Source organism: Odontesthes bonariensis, chromosome 23, assembly GCF_027942865.1.
Source record: "Odontesthes bonariensis isolate fOdoBon6 chromosome 23, fOdoBon6.hap1, whole genome shotgun sequence".
NCBI lineage: Eukaryota > Metazoa > Chordata > Actinopteri > Atheriniformes > Atherinopsidae > Odontesthes > Odontesthes bonariensis.
The window spans coordinates 667,906-686,345 of NC_134528.1; the positions used below are offsets into that span (position 1 = coordinate 667,906).

Consider the following 18,440-nt stretch of genomic DNA (forward strand, 5'->3'; position numbering starts at 1 on the left):
TACCATCGGTTTACCATCGGTTTACCATCGGTTTACCATCGGTTTACCATAGGTTTACCATCGGTTTACCATCGGTTTACCATAGGCTTACCATCGGTTTACCATCGGTTTACCATCGGTTTACCATAGGCTTACCATCGGTTTACCATCGGTTTACCATAGGCTTACCATCGGTTTACCATAGGTTTACCATCGGTTTACCATAGGCTTACCATCGGTTTACCATAGGTTTACCATCAGTTTACCATAGGTTTACCATCGGTTTACCATCGGTTTACCATAGGTTTACCATCGGTTTAACATCGGTTTACCATCGGTTTACCTTACCATAGGTTTACCATCGGTTTACCATCGGTTTACCACCGGTTTACCACAGGTTTACCATCGGTTTACGATAGGCTTACCATCGGTTTACCATAGGTGCACCATAGGTTTACCATCGGTTTACCATCGATTTACCTTACCATAGGTTTACCATCGGTTTACCATCGATTTACCATCGGTTTAACATCGGTTTACCATCGGTTTACCATCGGTTTACCATTGGTTTACCATCGGTTTACCAACGGTTTACCATCAGTTTACCATCGGTTTACCATCGGTTTACCATCGGTTTACCATAGGCTTACCATCGGTTTACCATCGGTTTACCATCGGTTTACCATAGGCTTACCATCGGTTTACCATCGGTTTACCATCGGTTTACCATAGGCTTACCATCGGTTTACCATCGGTTTACCATAGGTTTACCATAGGTTTACCATAGGTTTACCATTGGTTTACAATCGGTTTACCATCAGTTTATCATCGGTTTATCATCGGTTTATCATCAGTTTGTTATAGGTTTACCATCGGCTTACCATCGGTTAACCATCGGTTTACCATCGGTTTACCATAGGCTTACCATCGGTTTACCATCGGTTTACCATAGGTAGACCATCGGTTTACCATCGGTTTACCATCGGTTTACCATCGGTTTACCATAGGTTTGCCATAGGTTTACCATCGGTTTACCATCGGTTTACCATAGGTTTACCATCGGTTTACCATAGGTTTACCATCGGTTTACCATCGGTTTACCATAGGTTTACCATAGGTTTACCATCGGTTTACCATCGGTTTACCATAGGTTTACCATCGGTTTACCATCGGTTTACCATAGGTTTACCATCGGTTTAACATCGGTTTACCATCGGTATACCATCGGTTTATCATCGGTTTATCATCAGTTTATTATAGGTTTACCATCGGTTTACCATCGGTTTAACATCGGTTTACCATCGGTTTACTATCGGTTTACCATCGGTTTACCTTACCATCGGTTTACCATCGGTTTACCATCGGTTTATCATCGGTTTATCATCAGTTTATTATAGGTTTACCATCGGTTTACCATCGGTTTACCATCGGTTTATCATAGGTTTACCATCGGTTTACCATCGGTTAAACATCGTTTTACCATCGGTTTACCATCGGTTTACCATCGGTTCACCATCGGTTTACCTTACCATCGGTTTACCATCGGTTTACCATCGGTTCACCATCGGTTTACGTTCGGTTTACCATCGGTTTACCATCGGTTTACCATCACCCAAACGAGAACTGTCCCGGAAGACGACCTGGTTTGGCTTTGACATGGAGCAGATTCATGATTCCCTGAGTAATCTGACTACTTTTATAGAGTAATTGGAGTTCTTCAGCAACCTGACTGCTTCCTGTGTGCTGCCTCTCAGAGGAATGCTGTGAATGATGGGAGAAAGTCCGCCACGAGCCGTCTCATTGGCTGGTTACCCCGAGGCCTGCCCTATAAGGAATCAAGCTGGGGAGAAAGCAGGGAGGAAGCCCCAGCCATGTTTGGGTGGAGGGGGGAGGCAGGAGAGGGAGGAGAGGGAGGAGGCCCCGGCCATGTTTGGGTGGAGGGGAGAGGCAGGAGAGGGAGGAGAGGGAGGAGGCCCCGGCCATGTTTGGATGGAGGGGGTGGAGGGTTGATAAACTGAGTCTCAGCACCTCAGACTCTCACTTCTGTCCTGCCCCCATCATCAGAGCGTCCCATCAGGCCCTGCAGCGCCACGGTAAGAGCTCCTCTGTTCATTTACTCATAAGTTCCTCTGTTCATCTGTTCATCTGTTTCTCTGCTAACGTCTGAAAACTTTATCTCTTCTCCTCTTGATAATAATACATTTTATTTTTCGAGGCGCCTTTCAGGTCACCTTACATTTAAAATTTGAGAGCATTAAAAAAAATAATGAAAGCATAAAAACACGAGACAACATAAAACAGAGAAGTGCACAGAGTCCAGTAATAGGGAGTTTTTAATAGGTGAGGTTTTAAGTTGGGATTTGAATGATGTGATGGAGTCTGACTGAATGAGTGGGGGGGGGTTCCAGAGCCTGGGTGCTGAGCAGCTGAAGGCTCGGGCACCCATGGTGCTGAGGCGGGACGTGGGGATGGTTAGCAGTCCAGCAGAGGTGGAGCGGAGGGTGCGGGGGGGGGTGTTGGTGAAGGAGGTCGCTGAGGTGGGGGGGGGGGGGGGGGGGGGGGGGGGCTGGTTTGTGGAGAGCTTTGTAGGTGAGGAGAATATTTTTGCAGTGAATGCGGTATTGTACTGGGAGCCACACTGCAAAAAGTGAAATCTAAGTAAAAAGAAATATCTCAGATCAAAGGGATATATGCTTATTTTTTGTCCGATAAGATAGTTCTTCTCAGTAAGTAGTTTTTATGTTAGACTGCTTCACTTGTTTTTAGTGTTTCTGTGCTTAATTATCTAAATAAGATATTACAGCTTGTTATTGAGATGTTAGGACCTGTTTTGAGTAAGGGATATCAAGTTTCCAAGCTGGTTTCAAGAAATATTACTTTACTTTACTTTACTTTTTTATTTTTCAGGACATTGCACATTAATGAACATATACATAGTGTACATACATGTATATGTGCAAGATTTCAGCACAAATGCTAACTTCCATCTGGTGTCCAAATAGACAGGCTTGGTGGAGCAAAGAAATTAAAATCAAAGACAAGCATTACAAACAACATAAGGCCCAGTGCATACCACTCTGTTAAGATGATGGCTCTAGCATTTACTTAATTCAAGAATATTTTTCAATATATTGAGAAAATAGGCCACGTGTATTTAATTAGAATCAAGAAAAATTTACTTGTTATAAGTTAAAATACACAAATTCTAAGGTATTTGTGGGTTAATTGAGATAAAATATTTTTTACTTGTTTTGAAAAATCTTGACAAGCCACATTTTCTCGTTCCATTGGCAGATAATTTAGCTTTTTTAAAGCAAAATACACCTAATTTTTGTACTTTTTTTTCTTGTTGTTGAAGCTGGCTTTTTGCAGTGCAGTGAAGTTGAATGAGAACGGGGTGATGTGGTTCCGGTGATGATCCGGGCGGCTGAATTCTGAATGATTTGCAGTCTGTTGATGAGTTTGGTGGGGAGTGCTGTGAGCAGGGCATTGCTGTAGTCGATGCGGGATGTGACAAATGAGTGAAAAAGGATTTCAGTGCTGGATTGGGTCAGTGATGGGCGGAGTCTGGAGATGGAAGAATGCGGTTCGGGTGATATTTTGAATGTGGGGTGCAAATGAAAGGGTGCTGTCCAGAATAACGCCGAGGCTCTTGACTTGGGGTGAATAGGGGACAGGAAATCCGTCGATGATGATGGGTGGAGCTGGGTTGTGATGTGATTTGGTGAGGATGAGCAGGGCCTCGGCTTTCATCTCCTTTCCTGCTCCTCCATCACCTGCTTCCCTACCTCCTCTCTGAGCTCCTCTGTTCCTCTGTTCATCTGTTCCTCTGTTCCTCTGTTCCTCTGTTCATCTGTTCCTCTGTTCCTCTGTTCCTCTGTTCATCTGTTCATCTGTTCCTCTGTTCCTCTGTTCCTCTGTTCATCTGTTCCTCTGTTCCTCTGTTCCTCTGTTCATCTGTTCCTCTGTTCCTCTGTTCCTCTGTTCCTCTGTTCCTCTGTTCATCTGTTCATCTGTTCCTCTGTTCCTCTGTTCCTCTGTTCATCTGTTCCTCTGTTCCTCTGTTCCTCTGTTCCTCTGTTCCTCTGTTCACCTGTTCACCTGTTCCTCTGTTCCTCTGTTCCTCTGTTCCTCTGTTCATCTGTTCCTCTGTTCCTCTGTTCCTCTGTTCATCTGTTCCTCTGTTCATCTGTTCCTCTGTTCCTCTGTTCCTCTGTTCCTCTGTTCATCTGTTCCTCTGTTCCTCTGTTCCTCTGTTCATCTGTTCCTCTGTTCATCTGTTCCTCTGTTCCTCTGTTCCTCTGTCCCTCTGTTCATCTGTTCCTCTGTTCCTCTGTTCCTCTGTTCATCTGTTCCTCTGTTCATCTGTTCCTCTGTTCCTCTGTTCCTCTGTTCCTCTGTTCCTCTGTTCATCTGTTCCTCTGTTCCTCTGTTCCTCTGTCCCTCTGTTCCTCTGTTCCTCTGTCCCTCTGTCCATCTGTTCCTCTGTTCCTCTGTTCCTCTGTTCATCTGTTCCTCTGTTCCTCTGTCCCTCTGTCCATCTGTTCCTCTGTTCCTCTGTTCCTCTGTTCCTCTGTTCCTCTGTCCCTCTGTTCATCTGTTCCTCTGTTCCTCTGTCCCTCTGTTCCTCTGTTCCTCTGTTCCTCTGTTCCTCTGTTCATCTGTTCCTCTGTTCATCTGTTCCTCTGTTCCTCTGTTCCTCTGTTCCTCTGTTCATCTGTTCCTCTGTTCCTCTGTTCCTCTGTTCATCTGTTCCTCTGTTCCTCTGTCCCTCTGTTCCTCTGTTCCTCTGTTCATCTGTTCCTCTGTTCATCTGTTCCTCTGTTCCTCTGTTCCTCTGTCCCTCTGTTCCTCTGTTCCTCTGTTCCTCTGTCCCTCTGTCCATCTGTTCCTCTGTTCCTCTGTTCCTCTGTCCCTCTGTTCATCTGTTCCTCTGTTCCTCTGTCCCTCTGTCCATCTGTTCCTCTGTTCATCTGTTCCTCTGTTCCTCTGTTCCTCTGTTCATCTCTTCATCTCTTCATCTGTTCCTCTGTTCCTCTGTTCCTCTGTTCATATGTTCCTCTGTTCCTCTGTTCCTCTGTTCATATGTTCCTCTGTCCCTCTGTCCCTCTGTTCCTCTGTTCCTCTGTTCCTCTGTCCATCTGTTCATCTGTTCCTCTGTTCCTCTGTTCCTCTGTTCATCTGTTCCTCTGTTCATCTGTTCCTCTGTTCCTCTGTTCCTCTGTTCCTCTGTTCATCTGTTCATCTGTTCCTCTGTTCCTCTGTTCCTCTGTTCCTCTGTTCCTCTGTTCCTCTGTTCATCTGTTCCTCTGTTCATCTGTTCATCTGTTCATCTGTTCCTCTGTTCCTCTGTTCCTCTGTTCCTCTGTTCATCTGTTCCTCTGTTCATCTGTTCATATGTTCCTCTGTTCCTCTGTCCCTCTGTCCATCTGTTCATCTGTTCCTCTGTTCATCTGTTCCTCTGTTCCTCTGTTCCTCTGTTCATCTGTTCATCTGTTCCTCTGTTCATCTGTTCCTCTGTTCCTCTGTTCCTCTGTTCATCTGTTCCTCTGTTCCTCTGTTCATATGTTCATATGTTCCTCTGTTCCTCTGTTCCTCTGTTCCTCTGTTCCTCTGTTCATCTGTTCCTCTGTTCCTCTGTTCCTCTGTTCATCTGTTCCTCTGTTCCTCTGTTCCTCTGTTCATATGTTCCTCTGTTCCTCTGTTCCTCTGTTCCTCTGTTCATCTGTTCCTCTGTTCCTCTGTTCCTCTGTTCATATATTCCTCTGTTCCTCTGTTCCTCTGTTCCTCTGTTCATATGTTCCTCTGTTCCTCTGTTCATCTGTTCCTCTGTTCCTCTGTTCCTCTGTTCATATGTTCCTCTGTTCCTCTGTTCCTCTGTTCCTCTGTTCCTCTGTTCATCTGTTCCTCTGTTCCTCTGTTCCTCTGTTCATATGTTCCTCTGTTCCTCTGTTCCTCTGTTCCTCTGTTCCTCTGTTCATCTGTTCCTCTGTTCCTCTGTTCATCTGTTCCTCTGTTCCTCTGTTCCTCTGTTCATATGTTCCTCTGTTCCTCTGTTCCTCTGTTCCTCTGTTCCTCTGTTCATCTGTTCCTCTGTTCCTCTGTTCCTCTGTTCATCTGTTCCTCTGTTCCTCTGTTCCTCTGTTCATCTGTTCCTCTGTTCCTCTGTTCCTCTGTTCCTCTGTTCCTCTGTTCATCTGTTCCTCTGTTCATATGTTCCTCTGTTCCTCTGTCCCTCTGTCCATCTGTTCATCTGTTCCTCTGTTCATCTGTTCCTCTGTTCCTCTGTTCCTCTGTTCATCTGTTCCTCTGTTCCTCTGTTCCTCTGTTCCTCTGTTCATCTGTTCCTCTGTTCATCTGTTCATATGTTCCTCTGTTCCTCTGTCCCTCTGTCCATCTGTTCATCTGTTCCTCTGTTCATCTGTTCCTCTGTTCCTCTGTTCCTCTGTTCATCTGTTCATCTGTTCCTCTGTTCCTCTGTTCATCTGTTCCTCTGTCCCTCTGTCCATCTGTTCATCTGTTCCTCTGTTCCTCTGTTCATCTGTTCATCTGTTCCTCTGTTCCTCTGTTCATCCGTTCATCCGTTCCTCCGTTCCTCCGTTAATCTGTTCATCTGTTCCTCTGTTCATCTGTTCCTCTGTTCCTCTGTTCCTCTGTTCATCTGTTCCTCTGTTCCTCTGTTCCTCTGTTCATCTGTTCCTCTGTTCATCTGTTCCTCTGTTCCTCTGTTCATCTGTTCCTCTGTTCCTCTGTTCCTCTGTTCATCTGTTCCTCTGTTCCTCTGTCCCTCTGTCCATCTGTTCATCTGTTCCTCTGTTCATCTGTCCATCTGTTCATCTGTTCCTCTGTTCATCCGTTCATCCGTTCCTCCGTTCCTCCGTTAATCTGTTCATCTGTTCCTCTGTTCATCTGTTCCTCTGTTCCTCTCTTCATCTGTTCCTCTGTCCATCTGTTCATCTGTCCATCTGTTCATCTGTTCATCTGTTCATCTGTTCATCTGTCCATCTGTTCATCTGTTCATCCGTTCCGCCGTTCCTCCGTTAATCCGTTCATCCGTTCCTCTGTTCATCTGTTCCTCTGTTCCTCTGTTCCTCTGTTCATCTGTCCATCTGTTCATCTGTTCATCTGTTCCTCTGTTCCTCTGTTCCTCTGTTCATCCGTTCATCCGTTCCGCCGTTCCTCCGTTAATCCGTTCATCTGTTCCTCTGTTCATCTGTTCCTCTGTTCCTCTGTTCCTCTGTTCATCTGTTCCTCTGTTCCTCTGTTCCTCTGTTCATCTGTTCCTCTGTTCATCTGTTCCTCTGTTCCTCTGTTCATCTGTTCCTCTGTTCCTCTGTTCCTCTGTTCATCTGTTCCTCTGTTCCTCTGTCCCTCTGTCCATCTGTTCCTCTGTTCCTCTGTTCATCTGTCCATCTGTTCATCTGTTCCTCTGTTCCTCTGTTCCTCTGTTCATCTGTTCCTCTGTTCCTCTGTTCATCTGTCCATCTGTTCATCTGTTCCTCTGTTCCTCTGTTCCTCTGTTCCTCTGTTCATCCGTTCATCCGTTCCTCTGTTAATCTGTTCATCTGTTCATCTGTTCCTCTGTTCCTCTGTTCCTCTGTTCATCTGTTCCTCTGTTCATCTGTTCATCTGTTCCTCTGTTCCTCTGTTCCTCTGTTCCTCTGTTCCTCTGTTCATCTGTTCCTCTGTTCCTCTGTCCATCTGTTCCTCTGTTCCTCTGTTCATCTGTTCCTCTGTTCCTCTTTTCCTCTGTTCCTCTGTTCCTCTGTTCATCTGTTCCTCTGTTCCTCTGTTCATCTGTTCCTCTTTTCCTCTGTTCATCTGTTCATCTGTTCCTCTGTTCCTCTGTTCATCTGTTCCTCTGTTCCTCTGTTCATCTGTTCATCTGTTCATCTGTTCCTCTTTTCCTCTGTTCATCTGTTCATCTGTTCCTCTTTTCCTCTGTTCATCTGTTCATCTGTTCCTCTGTTCCTCTGTTCATCTGTTCCTCTGTTCCTCTGTTCATCCGTTCATCCGTTCATCCGTTCCTCTGTTCATCTGTTCCTCTGTTCATCTGTTCCTCTGTTCATCTGTTCATCTGTTCATCTGTTCATCTGTTCCTCTGTTCATCTGTTCCTCTGTTCATCTGTTCATCTGTTCCTCTGTTCATCTGTTCATCTGTTCCTCTGTTCATCTGTTCCTCTGTTCATCTGTTCATCTGTTCATCTGTTCATCTGTTCCTCTGTTCCTCTGTTCATCTGTTCATCTGTTCATCTGTTCCTCTGTTCATCTGTTCATCTGTTCCTCTGTTCATCTGTTCATCTGTTCATCTGTTCCTCTGTTCATCTGTTCATCTGTTCCTCTGTTCATCTGTTCCTCTGTTCATCTGTTCATCTGTTCCTCTGTTCCTCTATTCATCTGTTCCTCTGTTCCTCTGTTCATCTGTTCCTCTGTTCCTCTGTTCATCTGTTCCTCTGTTCATCTGTTCCTCTGTTCCTCTGTTCATCTGTTCCTCTGTTCATCTGTTCCTCTGTTCCTCTTTTCATCTGTTCATCTGTTCATCTGTTCCTCTGTTCCTCTGTTCCTCTGTTCATCTGTTCATCTGTTCCTCTGTTCCTCTGTTCATCTGTTCATCTGTTCCTCTTTTCATCTGTTCCTCTGTTCATCTGTTCATCTGTTCCTCTGTTCCTCTGTTCATCTGTTCATCTGTTCCTCTGTTCCTCTGTTCCTCTGTTCATCTGTTCATCTGTTCCTCTGTTCCTCTGTTCCTCTGTCCATCTGTTCATCTGTTCCTCTGTTCCTCTGTTCCTCTGTTCATCTGTTCATCTGTTCCTCTGTTCCTCTGTTCATCTGTTCATCTGTTCCTCTGTTCATCTGTTCATCTGTTCATCTGTTCCTCTGTTCCTCTGTTCATCTGTTCCTCTGTTCCTCTGTTCATCTGTTCCTCTGTTCATCTGTTCCTCTGTTCCTCTGTTCATCTGTTCATCTGTTCCTCTGTTCATCTGTTCATCTGTTCCTCTGTTCCTCTGTTCATCTGTTCCTCTGTTCATCTGTTCCTCTGTTCATCTGTTCATCTGTTCCTCTGTTCCTCTGTTCATCTGTTCATCTGTTCCTCTGTTCATCTGTTCATCTGTTCATCTGTTCATCTGTTCCTCTGTTCATCTGTTCCTCTGTTCATCTGTTCATCTGTTCCTCTGTTCCTCTGTTCCTCTGTTCATCTGTTCATCTGTTCCTCTGTTCCTCTGTTCATCTGTTCATCTGTTCATCTGTTCCTCTGTTCATCTGTTCCTCTGTTCATCTGTTCCTCTGTTCATCTGTTCCTCTGTTCCTCTGTTCCTCTGTTCATCTGTTCATCTGTTCCTCTGTTCATCTGTTCATCTGTTCCTCTGTTCATCTGTTCCTCTGTTCATCTGTTCATCTGTTCCTCTGTTCCTCTGTTCCTCTGTTCATCTGTTCATCTGTTCCTCTGTTCCTCTGTTCATCTGTTCCTCTGTTCATCTGTTCATCTGTTCCTCTGTTCCTCTGTTCCTCCGTTCATCCGTTCCTCTGTTCATCTGTTCCTCTGTTCATCTGTTCATCTGTTCCTCTGTTCATCTGTTCATCTGTTCCTCTGTTCCTCTGTTCCTCTGTTCATCTGTTCATCTGTTCCTCTGTTCCTCTGTTCATCTGTTCCTCTTTTCCTCTGTTCATCTGTTCATCTGTTCCTCTGTTCATCTGTTCCTCTGTTCCTCTGTTCATCTGTTCCTCTGTTCATCTGTTCATCTGTTCCTCTGTTCCTCTGTTCATCTGTTCCTCTGTTCCTCTGTTCATCTGTTCCTCTGTTCATCTGTTCATCTGTTCCTCTGTTCCTCTGTTCATCTGTTCATCTGTTCATCTGTTCCTCTGTTCATCTGTTCCTCTGTTCCTCTGTTCCTCTGTTCATCTGTTCATCTGTTCCTCTGTTCCTCTGTTCATCTGTTCATCTGTTCCTCTGTTCATCTGTTCCTCTGTTCCTCTGTTCCTCTGTTCCTCTGTTCATCTGTTCATCTGTTCCTCTGTTCATCTGTTCCTCTGTTCCTCTGTTCATCTGTTCATCTGTTCATCTGTTCATCCGTTCCTCCGTTCCTCCGTTCCTCCGTTCATCCGTTCATCCGTTCCTCTGTTCATCCGTTCCTCTGTTCATCTGTTCATCCGTTCCTCTGTTCCTCTGTTCATCTGTTCCTCTGTTCCTCTGTTCATCTGTTCATCTGTTCCTCTGTTCCTCTGTTCCTCTGTTCCTCTGTTCATCTGTTCATCTGTTCCTCTGTTCATCTGTTCATCTGTTCCTCTGTTCCTCTGTTCCTCTGTTCATCTGTTCATCTGTTCCTCTGTTCCTCTGTTCCTCTGTTCATCTGTTCATCTGTTCCTCTGTTCCTCTGTTCCTCCGTTCCTCCGTTCATCTGTTCATCTGTTCCTCTGTTCATCCGTTCCTCTGTTCATCTGTTCATCCGTTCCTCTGTTCCTCTGTTCCTCTGTTCCTCTGTTCCTCTGTTCATCTGTTCATCTGTTCATCTGTTCCTCTGTTCCTCTGTTCCTCTGTTCCTCCGTTCCTCCGTTCCTCTGTTCATTTGTTCCTCTGTTCCTCTGTTCCTCTGTTCCTCTGTTCCTCTGTTCATCTGTTCATCTGTTCCTCTGTTCATCTGTTCATCTGTTCCTCTGTTCCTCTGTTCCTCTGTACCTCTGTTCATCTGTTCATCTGTTCATCTGTTCCTCTGTTCCTCTGTTCCTCCGTTCCTCCGTTCATCCGTTCCTCTGTTCATCCGTTCCTCTGTTCATCTGTTCATCCGTTCCTCTGTTCCTCTGTTCATCTGTTCCTCTGTTCCTCTGTTCCTCTGTTCATCTGTTCATCTGTTCCTCTGTTCCTCTGTTCCTCTGTTCCTCTGTTCCTCTGTCCCTCTGTTCATCTGTTCCTCTGTTCCTCTGTCCCTCTGTTCCTCTGTTCCTCTGTTCCTCTGTTCCTCTGTTCATCTGTTCCTCTGTTCATCTGTTCCTCTGTTCCTCTGTTCCTCTGTTCCTCTGTCCCTCTGTTCATCTGTTCCTCTGTTCCTCTGTCCCTCTGTTCCTCTGTTCCTCTGTTCATCTGTTCCTCTGTTCCTCTGTTCCTCTGTCCCTCTGTTCCTCTGTTCCTCTGTTCCTCTGTCCCTCTGTCCATCTGTTCCTCTGTCCCTCTGTCCATCTGTTCCTCTGTTCCTCTGTTCCTCTGTTCCTCTGTTCATCTGTTCCTCTGTTCCTCTGTTCCTCTGTTCATCTCTTCATCTCTTCATCTGTTCCTCTGTTCCTCTGTTCCTCTGTTCATATGTTCCTCTGTTCCTCTGTTCCTCTGTTCATATGTTCCTCTGTCCCTCTGTCCCTCTGTTCCTCTGTTCCTCTGTTCCTCTGTCCATCTGTTCATCTGTTCCTCTGTTCCTCTGTTCCTCTGTTCATCTGTTCCTCTGTTCATCTGTTCCTCTGTTCCTCTGTTCCTCTGTTCCTCTGTTCATCTGTTCCTCTGTTCATCTGTTCCTCTGTTCCTCTGTTCCTCTGTTCATCTGTTCATCTGTTCCTCTGTTCCTCTGTTCCTCTGTTCCTCTGTTCCTCTGTTCATCTGTTCCTCTGTTCATCTGTTCATCTGTTCCTCTGTTCCTCTGTTCCTCTGTTCCTCTGTTCCTCTGTTCATCTGTTCCTCTGTTCATCTGTTCATATGTTCCTCTGTTCCTCTGTCCCTCTGTCCATCTGTTCATCTGTTCCTCTGTTCATCTGTTCCTCTGTTCCTCTGTTCCTCTGTTCATCTGTTCATCTGTTCCTCTGTTCATCTGTTCCTCTGTTCCTCTGTTCCTCTGTTCATCTGTTCCTCTGTTCCTCTGTTCATATGTTCATATGTTCCTCTGTTCCTCTGTTCCTCTGTTCCTCTGTTCATCTGTTCCTCTGTTCCTCTGTTCCTCTGTTCATCTGTTCCTCTGTTCCTCTGTTCCTCTGTTCATATGTTCCTCTGTTCCTCTGTTCCTCTGTTCCTCTGTTCATCTGTTCCTCTGTTCCTCTGTTCCTCTGTTCCTCTGTTCATATGTTCCTCTGTTCCTCTGTTCATCTGTTCCTCTGTTCCTCTGTTCCTCTGTTCCTCTGTTCCTCTGTTCCTCTGTTCCTCTGTTCCTCTGTTCATCTGTTCCTCTGTTCCTCTGTTCCTCTGTTCATATGTTCCTCTGTTCCTCTGTTCCTCTGTTCCTCTGTTCATCTGTTCCTCTGTTCATCTGTTCCTCTGTTCCTCTGTTCATCTGTTCCTCTGTTCCTCTGTTCCTCTGTTCATATGTTCCTCTGTTCCTCTGTTCCTCTGTTCCTCTGTTCCTCTGTTCCTCTGTTCCTCTGTTCCTCTGTTCATCTGTTCCTCTGTTCCTCTGTTCATCTGTTCCTCTGTTCCTCTGTTCATCTGTTCCTCTGTTCCTCTGTTCCTCTGTTCCTCTGTTCATCTGTTCCTCTGTTCATATGTTCCTCTGTTCCTCTGTCCCTCTGTCCATCTGTTCATCTGTTCCTCTGTTCATCTGTTCCTCTGTTCCTCTGTTCCTCTGTTCATCTGTTCCTCTGTTCCTCTGTTCCTCTGTTCCTCTGTTCATCTGTTCCTCTGTTCATCTGTTCATCTGTTCCTCTGTTCCTCTGTCCCTCTGTCCATCTGTTCATCTGTTCCTCTGTTCATCTGTTCCTCTGTTCCTCTGTTCCTCTGTTCATCTGTTCATCTGTTCCTCTGTTCCTCTGTTCATCTGTTCCTCTGTCCCTCTGTCCATCTGTTCATCTGTTCCTCTGTTCCTCTGTTCATCTGTTCATCTGTTCCTCTGTTCCTCTGTTCATCCGTTCATCCGTTCCTCCGTTCCTCCGTTAATCTGTTCATCTGTTCCTCTGTTCATCTGTTCCTCTGTTCCTCTGTTCCTCTGTTCATCTGTTCCTCTGTTCCTCTGTTCCTCTGTTCATCTGTTCCTCTGTTCATCTGTTCCTCTGTTCCTCTGTTCATCTGTTCCTCTGTTCCTCTGTTCCTCTGTTCATCTGTTCCTCTGTTCCTCTGTCCCTCTGTCCATCTGTTCATCTGTTCCTCTGTTCATCTGTCCATCTGTTCATCTGTTCCTCTGTTCATCCGTTCATCCGTTCCTCCGTTCCTCCGTTAATCTGTTCATCTGTTCCTCTGTTCATCTGTTCCTCTGTTCCTCTCTTCATCTGTTCCTCTGTCCATCTGTTCATCTGTCCATCTGTTCATCTGTTCATCTGTTCATCTGTTCATCTGTCCATCTGTTCATCTGTTCATCCGTTCCGCCGTTCCTCCGTTAATCCGTTCATCTGTTCCTCTGTTCATCTGTTCCTCTGTTCCTCTGTTCCTCTGTTCATCTGTCCATCTGTTCATCTGTTCATCTGTTCCTCTGTTCCTCTGTTCCTCTGTTCATCCGTTCATCCGTTCCGCCGTTCCTCCGTTAATCTGTTCATCTGTTCCTCTGTTCATCTGTTCCTCTGTTCCTCTGTTCCTCTGTTCATCTGTTCCTCTGTTCCTCTGTTCCTCTGTTCATCTGTTCCTCTGTTCATCTGTTCCTCTGTTCCTCTGTTCATCTGTTCCTCTGTTCCTCTGTTCCTCTGTTCATCTGTTCCTCTGTTCCTCTGTCCCTCTGTCCATCTGTTCATCTGTTCCTCTGTTCATCTGTCCATCTGTTCATCTGTTCCTCTGTTCCTCTGTTCGTCTGTTCATCTGTTCCTCTGTTCCTCTGTTCATCTGTCCATCTGTTCCTCTGTTCCTCTGTTCCTCTGTTCATCTGTTCCTCTGTTCCTCTGTTCCTCTGTTCATCTGTTCCTCTGTTCCTCTGTTCCTCTGTTCATCTGTTCCTCTGTTCATATGTTCCTCTGTTCCTCTGTCCCTCTGTCCATCTGTTCATCTGTTCCTCTGTTCATCTGTTCCTCTGTTCCTCTGTTCCTCTGTTCATCTGTTCCTCTGTTCCTCTGTTCCTCTGTTCCTCTGTTCATCTGTTCCTCTGTTCATCTGTTCATATGTTCCTCTGTTCCTCTGTCCCTCTGTCCATCTGTTCATCTGTTCCTCTGTTCATCTGTTCCTCTGTTCCTCTGTTCCTCTGTTCATCTGTTCATCTGTTCCTCTGTTCCTCTGTTCATCTGTTCCTCTGTCCCTCTGTCCATCTGTTCATCTGTTCCTCTGTTCCTCTGTTCATCTGTTCATCTGTTCCTCTGTTCCTCTGTTCATCCGTTCATCCGTTCCTCCGTTCCTCCGTTAATCTGTTCATCTGTTCCTCTGTTCATCTGTTCCTCTGTTCCTCTGTTCCTCTGTTCATCTGTTCCTCTGTTCCTCTGTTCCTCTGTTCATCTGTTCATCTGTTCCTCTGTTCATCTGTTCCTCTGTTCCTCTGTTCATCTGTTCCTCTGTTCCTCTGTTCCTCTGTTCATCTGTTCCTCTGTTCCTCTGTCCCTCTGTCCATCTGTTCATCTGTTCCTCTGTTCATCTGTCCATCTGTTCATCTGTTCCTCTGTTCATCTGTTCATCTGTCCATCTGTTCATCTGTCCATCTGTTCATCTGTTCATCTGTTCATCTGTTCATCTGTCCATCTGTTCATCTGTCCCTCTCTTCATCTGTTCCTCTGTCCATCTGTTCATCTGTCCATCTGTTCATCTGTTCATCTGTTCATCTGTTCATCTGTCCATCTGTTCATCTGTTCATCCGTTCCGCCGTTCCTCCGTTAATCCGTTCATCTGTTCCTCTGTTCATCTGTTCCTCTGTTCCTCTGTTCCTCTGTTCATCTGTCCATCTGTTCATCTGTTCATCTGTTCCTCTGTTCCTCTGTTCCTCTGTTCATCCGTTCATCCGTTCCGCCGTTCCTCCGTTAATCTGTTCATCTGTTCCTCTGTTCATCTGTTCCTCTGTTCCTCTGTTCCTCTGTTCATCTGTTCCTCTGTTCCTCTGTTCCTCTGTTCATCTGTTCCTCTGTTCATCTGTTCCTCTGTTCCTCTGTTCATCTGTTCCTCTGTTCCTCTGTTCCTCTGTTCATCTGTTCCTCTGTTCCTCTGTCCCTCTGTCCATCTGTTCATCTGTTCCTCTGTTCATCTGTCCATCTGTTCATCTGTTCCTCTGTTCCTCTGTTCCTCTGTTCATCTGTTCCTCTGTTCCTCTGTTCATCTGTCCATCTGTTCATCTGTTCCTCTGTTCCTCTGTTCCTCTGTTCCTCTGTTCATCCGTTCATCCGTTCCTCTGTTAATCTGTTCATCTGTTCCTCTGTTCATCTGTTCCTCTGTTCCTCTGTTCATCTGTTCCTCTGTTCATCTGTTCATCTGTTCCTCTGTTCCTCTGTTCCTCTGTTCATCTGTTCCTCTGTTCCTCTGTTCCTCTGTCCATCTGTTCCTCTGTTCCTCTGTTCATCTGTTCCTCTGTTCCTCTTTTCCTCTGTTCCTCTGTTCCTCTGTTCATCTGTTCCTCTGTTCCTCTGTTCATCTGTTCCTCTTTTCCTCTGTTCATCTGTTCATCTGTTCCTCTGTTCCTCTGTTCATCTGTTCCTCTGTTCCTCTGTTCATCTGTTCATCTGTTCATCTGTTCCTCTTTTCCTCTGTTCATCTGTTCATCTGTTCCTCTTTTCCTCTGTTCATCTGTTCATCTGTTCCTCTGTTCCTCTGTTCATCTGTTCCTCTGTTCCTCTGTTCATCCGTTCATCCGTTCATCCGTTCCTCTGTTCATCTGTTCCTCTGTTCATCTGTTCCTCTGTTCATCTGTTCATCTGTTCATCTGTTCATCTGTTCCTCTGTTCATCTGTTCCTCTGTTCATCTGTTCATCTGTTCCTCTGTTCATCTGTTCATCTGTTCCTCTGTTCATCTGTTCCTCTGTTCATCTGTTCATCTGTTCATCTGTTCATCTGTTCCTCTGTTCCTCTGTTCATCTGTTCATCTGTTCATCTGTTCCTCTGTTCATCTGTTCATCTGTTCCTCTGTTCATCTGTTCATCTGTTCATCTGTTCCTCTGTTCATCTGTTCATCTGTTCCTCTGTTCATCTGTTCCTCTGTTCATCTGTTCCTCTGTTCATCTGTTCATCTGTTCCTCTGTTCCTCTATTCATCTGTTCCTCTGTTCCTCTGTTCATCTGTTCCTCTGTTCCTCTGTTCATCTGTTCCTCTGTTCATCTGTTCCTCTGTTCCTCTGTTCATCTGTTCCTCTGTTCCTCTGTTCATCTGTTCCTCTGTTCCTCTTTTCATCTGTTCATCTGTTCATCTGTTCCTCTGTTCCTCTGTTCCTCTGTTCATCTGTTCATCTGTTCCTCTGTTCCTCTGTTCATCTGTTCATCTGTTCCTCTTTTCATCTGTTCCTCTGTTCATCTGTTCATCTGTTCCTCTGTTCCTCTGTTCATCTGTTCATCTGTTCCTCTGTTCCTCTGTTCCTCTGTTCATCTGTTCATCTGTTCCTCTGTTCCTCTGTTCCTCTGTCCATCTGTTCATCTGTTCCTCTGTTCCTCTGTTCCTCTGTTCATCTGTTCATCTGTTCCTCTGTTCCTCTGTTCATCTGTTCATCTGTTCCTCTGTTCATCTGTTCATCTGTTCATCTGTTCCTCTGTTCCTCTGTTCATCTGTTCCTCTGTTCCTCTGTTCCTCTGTCCATCTGTTCATCTGTTCCTCTGTTCCTCTGTTCCTCTGTTCATCTGTTCATCTGTTCCTCTGTTCCTCTGTTCATCTGTTCATCTGTTCCTCTGTTCATCTGTTCATCTGTTCATCTGTTCCTCTGTTCCTCTGTTCATCTGTTCCTCTGTTCCTCTGTTCCTCTGTTCCTCTGTTCCTCTGTTCATCTGTTCATCTGTTCCTCTGTTCCTCTGTTCATCTGTTCATCTGTTCCTCTGTTCATCTGTTCATCTGTTCATCTGTTCCTCTGTTCCTCTGTTCATCTGTTCCTCTGTTCCTCTGTTCATCTGTTCCTCTGTTCATCTGTTCCTCTGTTCCTCTGTTCATCTGTTCATCTGTTCCTCTGTTCATCTGTTCATCTGTTCATCTGTTCCTCTGTTCCTCTGTTCCTCTGTTCCTCTGTTCATCTGTTCCTCTGTTCCTCTGTTCATCTGTTCCTCTGTTCCTCTGTTCCTCTGTTCATCTGTTCATCTGTTCCTCTGTTCCTCTGTTCATCTGTTCATCTGTTCATCTGTTCCTCTGTTCATCTGTTCCTCTGTTCCTCTGTTCATCTGTTCCTCTGTTCATCTGTTCATCTGTTCATCTGTTCCTCTGTTCATCTGTTCCTCTGTTCCTCTGTTCCTCTGTTCATCTGTTCATCTGTTCCTCTGTTCATCTGTTCCTCTGTTCCTCTGTTCATCTGTTCATCCGTTCCTCCGTTCCTCCGTTCCTCCGTTCATCCGTTCATCCGTTCCTCTGTTCATCCGTTCCTCTGTTCATCTGTTCATCCGTTCCTCTGTTCCTCTGTTCATCTGTTCCTCTGTTCCTCTGTTCATCTGTTCATCTGTTCCTCTGTTCCTCTGTTCCTCTGTTCATCTGTTCATCTGTTCCTCTGTTCATCTGTTCATCTGTTCCTCTGTTCCTCTGTTCCTCTGTTCCTCTGTTCATCTGTTCCTCTGTTCCTCTGTTCCTCTGTTCATCTGTTCATCTGTTCCTCTGTTCCTCTGTTCCTCCGTTCCTCCGTTCATCTGTTCATCTGTTCCTCTGTTCATCCGTTCCTCTGTTCATCTGTTCATCCGTTCCTCTGTTCCTCTGTTCCTCTGTTCCTCTGTTCATCTGTTCATCTGTTCATCTGTTCATCTGTTCCTCTGTTCCTCTGTTCCTCTGTTCCTCTGTTCCTCCGTTCCTCTGTTCCTCTGTTCATTTGTTCCTCTGTTCCTCTGTTCCTCTGTTCCTCTGTTCCTCTGTTCATCTGTTCATCTGTTCCTCTGTTCATCTGTTCATCTGTTCCTCTGTTCCTCTGTTCCTCTGTACCTCTGTTCATCTGTTCATCTGTTCATCTGTTCCTCTGTTCCTCTGTTCCTCTGTTCCTCCGTTCCTCCGTTCATCTGTTCATCTGTTCCTCTGTTCATCCGTTCCTCTGTTCATCTGTTCATCCGTTCCTCTGTTCCTCTGTTCATCTGTTCCTCTGTTCCTCTGTTCATCTGTTCATCTGTTCCTCTGTTCCTCCGTTCCTCCGTTCATCTGTTCATCTGTTCCTCTGTTCATCCGTTCCTCTGTTCATCTGTTCATCCGTTCCTCTGTTCCTCTGTTCATTTGTTCCTCTGTTCCTCTGTTCATCTGTTCATCTGTTCCTCTGTTCCTCTGTTCCTCTGTTCCTCTGTTCATCTGTTCATCTGTTCCTCTGTTCCTCTGTTCCTCTGTTCATCTGTTCATCTGTTCATCTGTTCCTCTGTTCCTCTGTTCATCTGTTCATCTGTTCCTCTGTTCATCTGTTCATCTGTTCCTCTGTTCCTCTGTTCCTCTGTTCCTCTGTTCATCTGTTCATCTGTTCATCTGTTCCTCTGTTCATCTGTTCCTCTGTTCATCTGTTCCT

At 45.4% G+C, this 18,440-nt stretch overlaps 1 protein-coding gene across 1 annotated transcript in view; it reads left to right on the forward strand.

Moving 5' to 3' along the window:
• Positions 1–1,988: 1,988 nt before the first annotated feature.
• acta2 (actin alpha 2, smooth muscle) overlaps positions 1,989–18,440 on the forward strand; it is a 28,241-nt gene continuing 11,789 nt past the window's right edge. The window contains exon 1 of the mRNA XM_075458384.1: positions 1,989–2,072. The gene's annotated coding sequence lies outside the window, so the exon portion shown is untranslated. The remainder of the gene's footprint in view (positions 2,073–18,440) is intronic.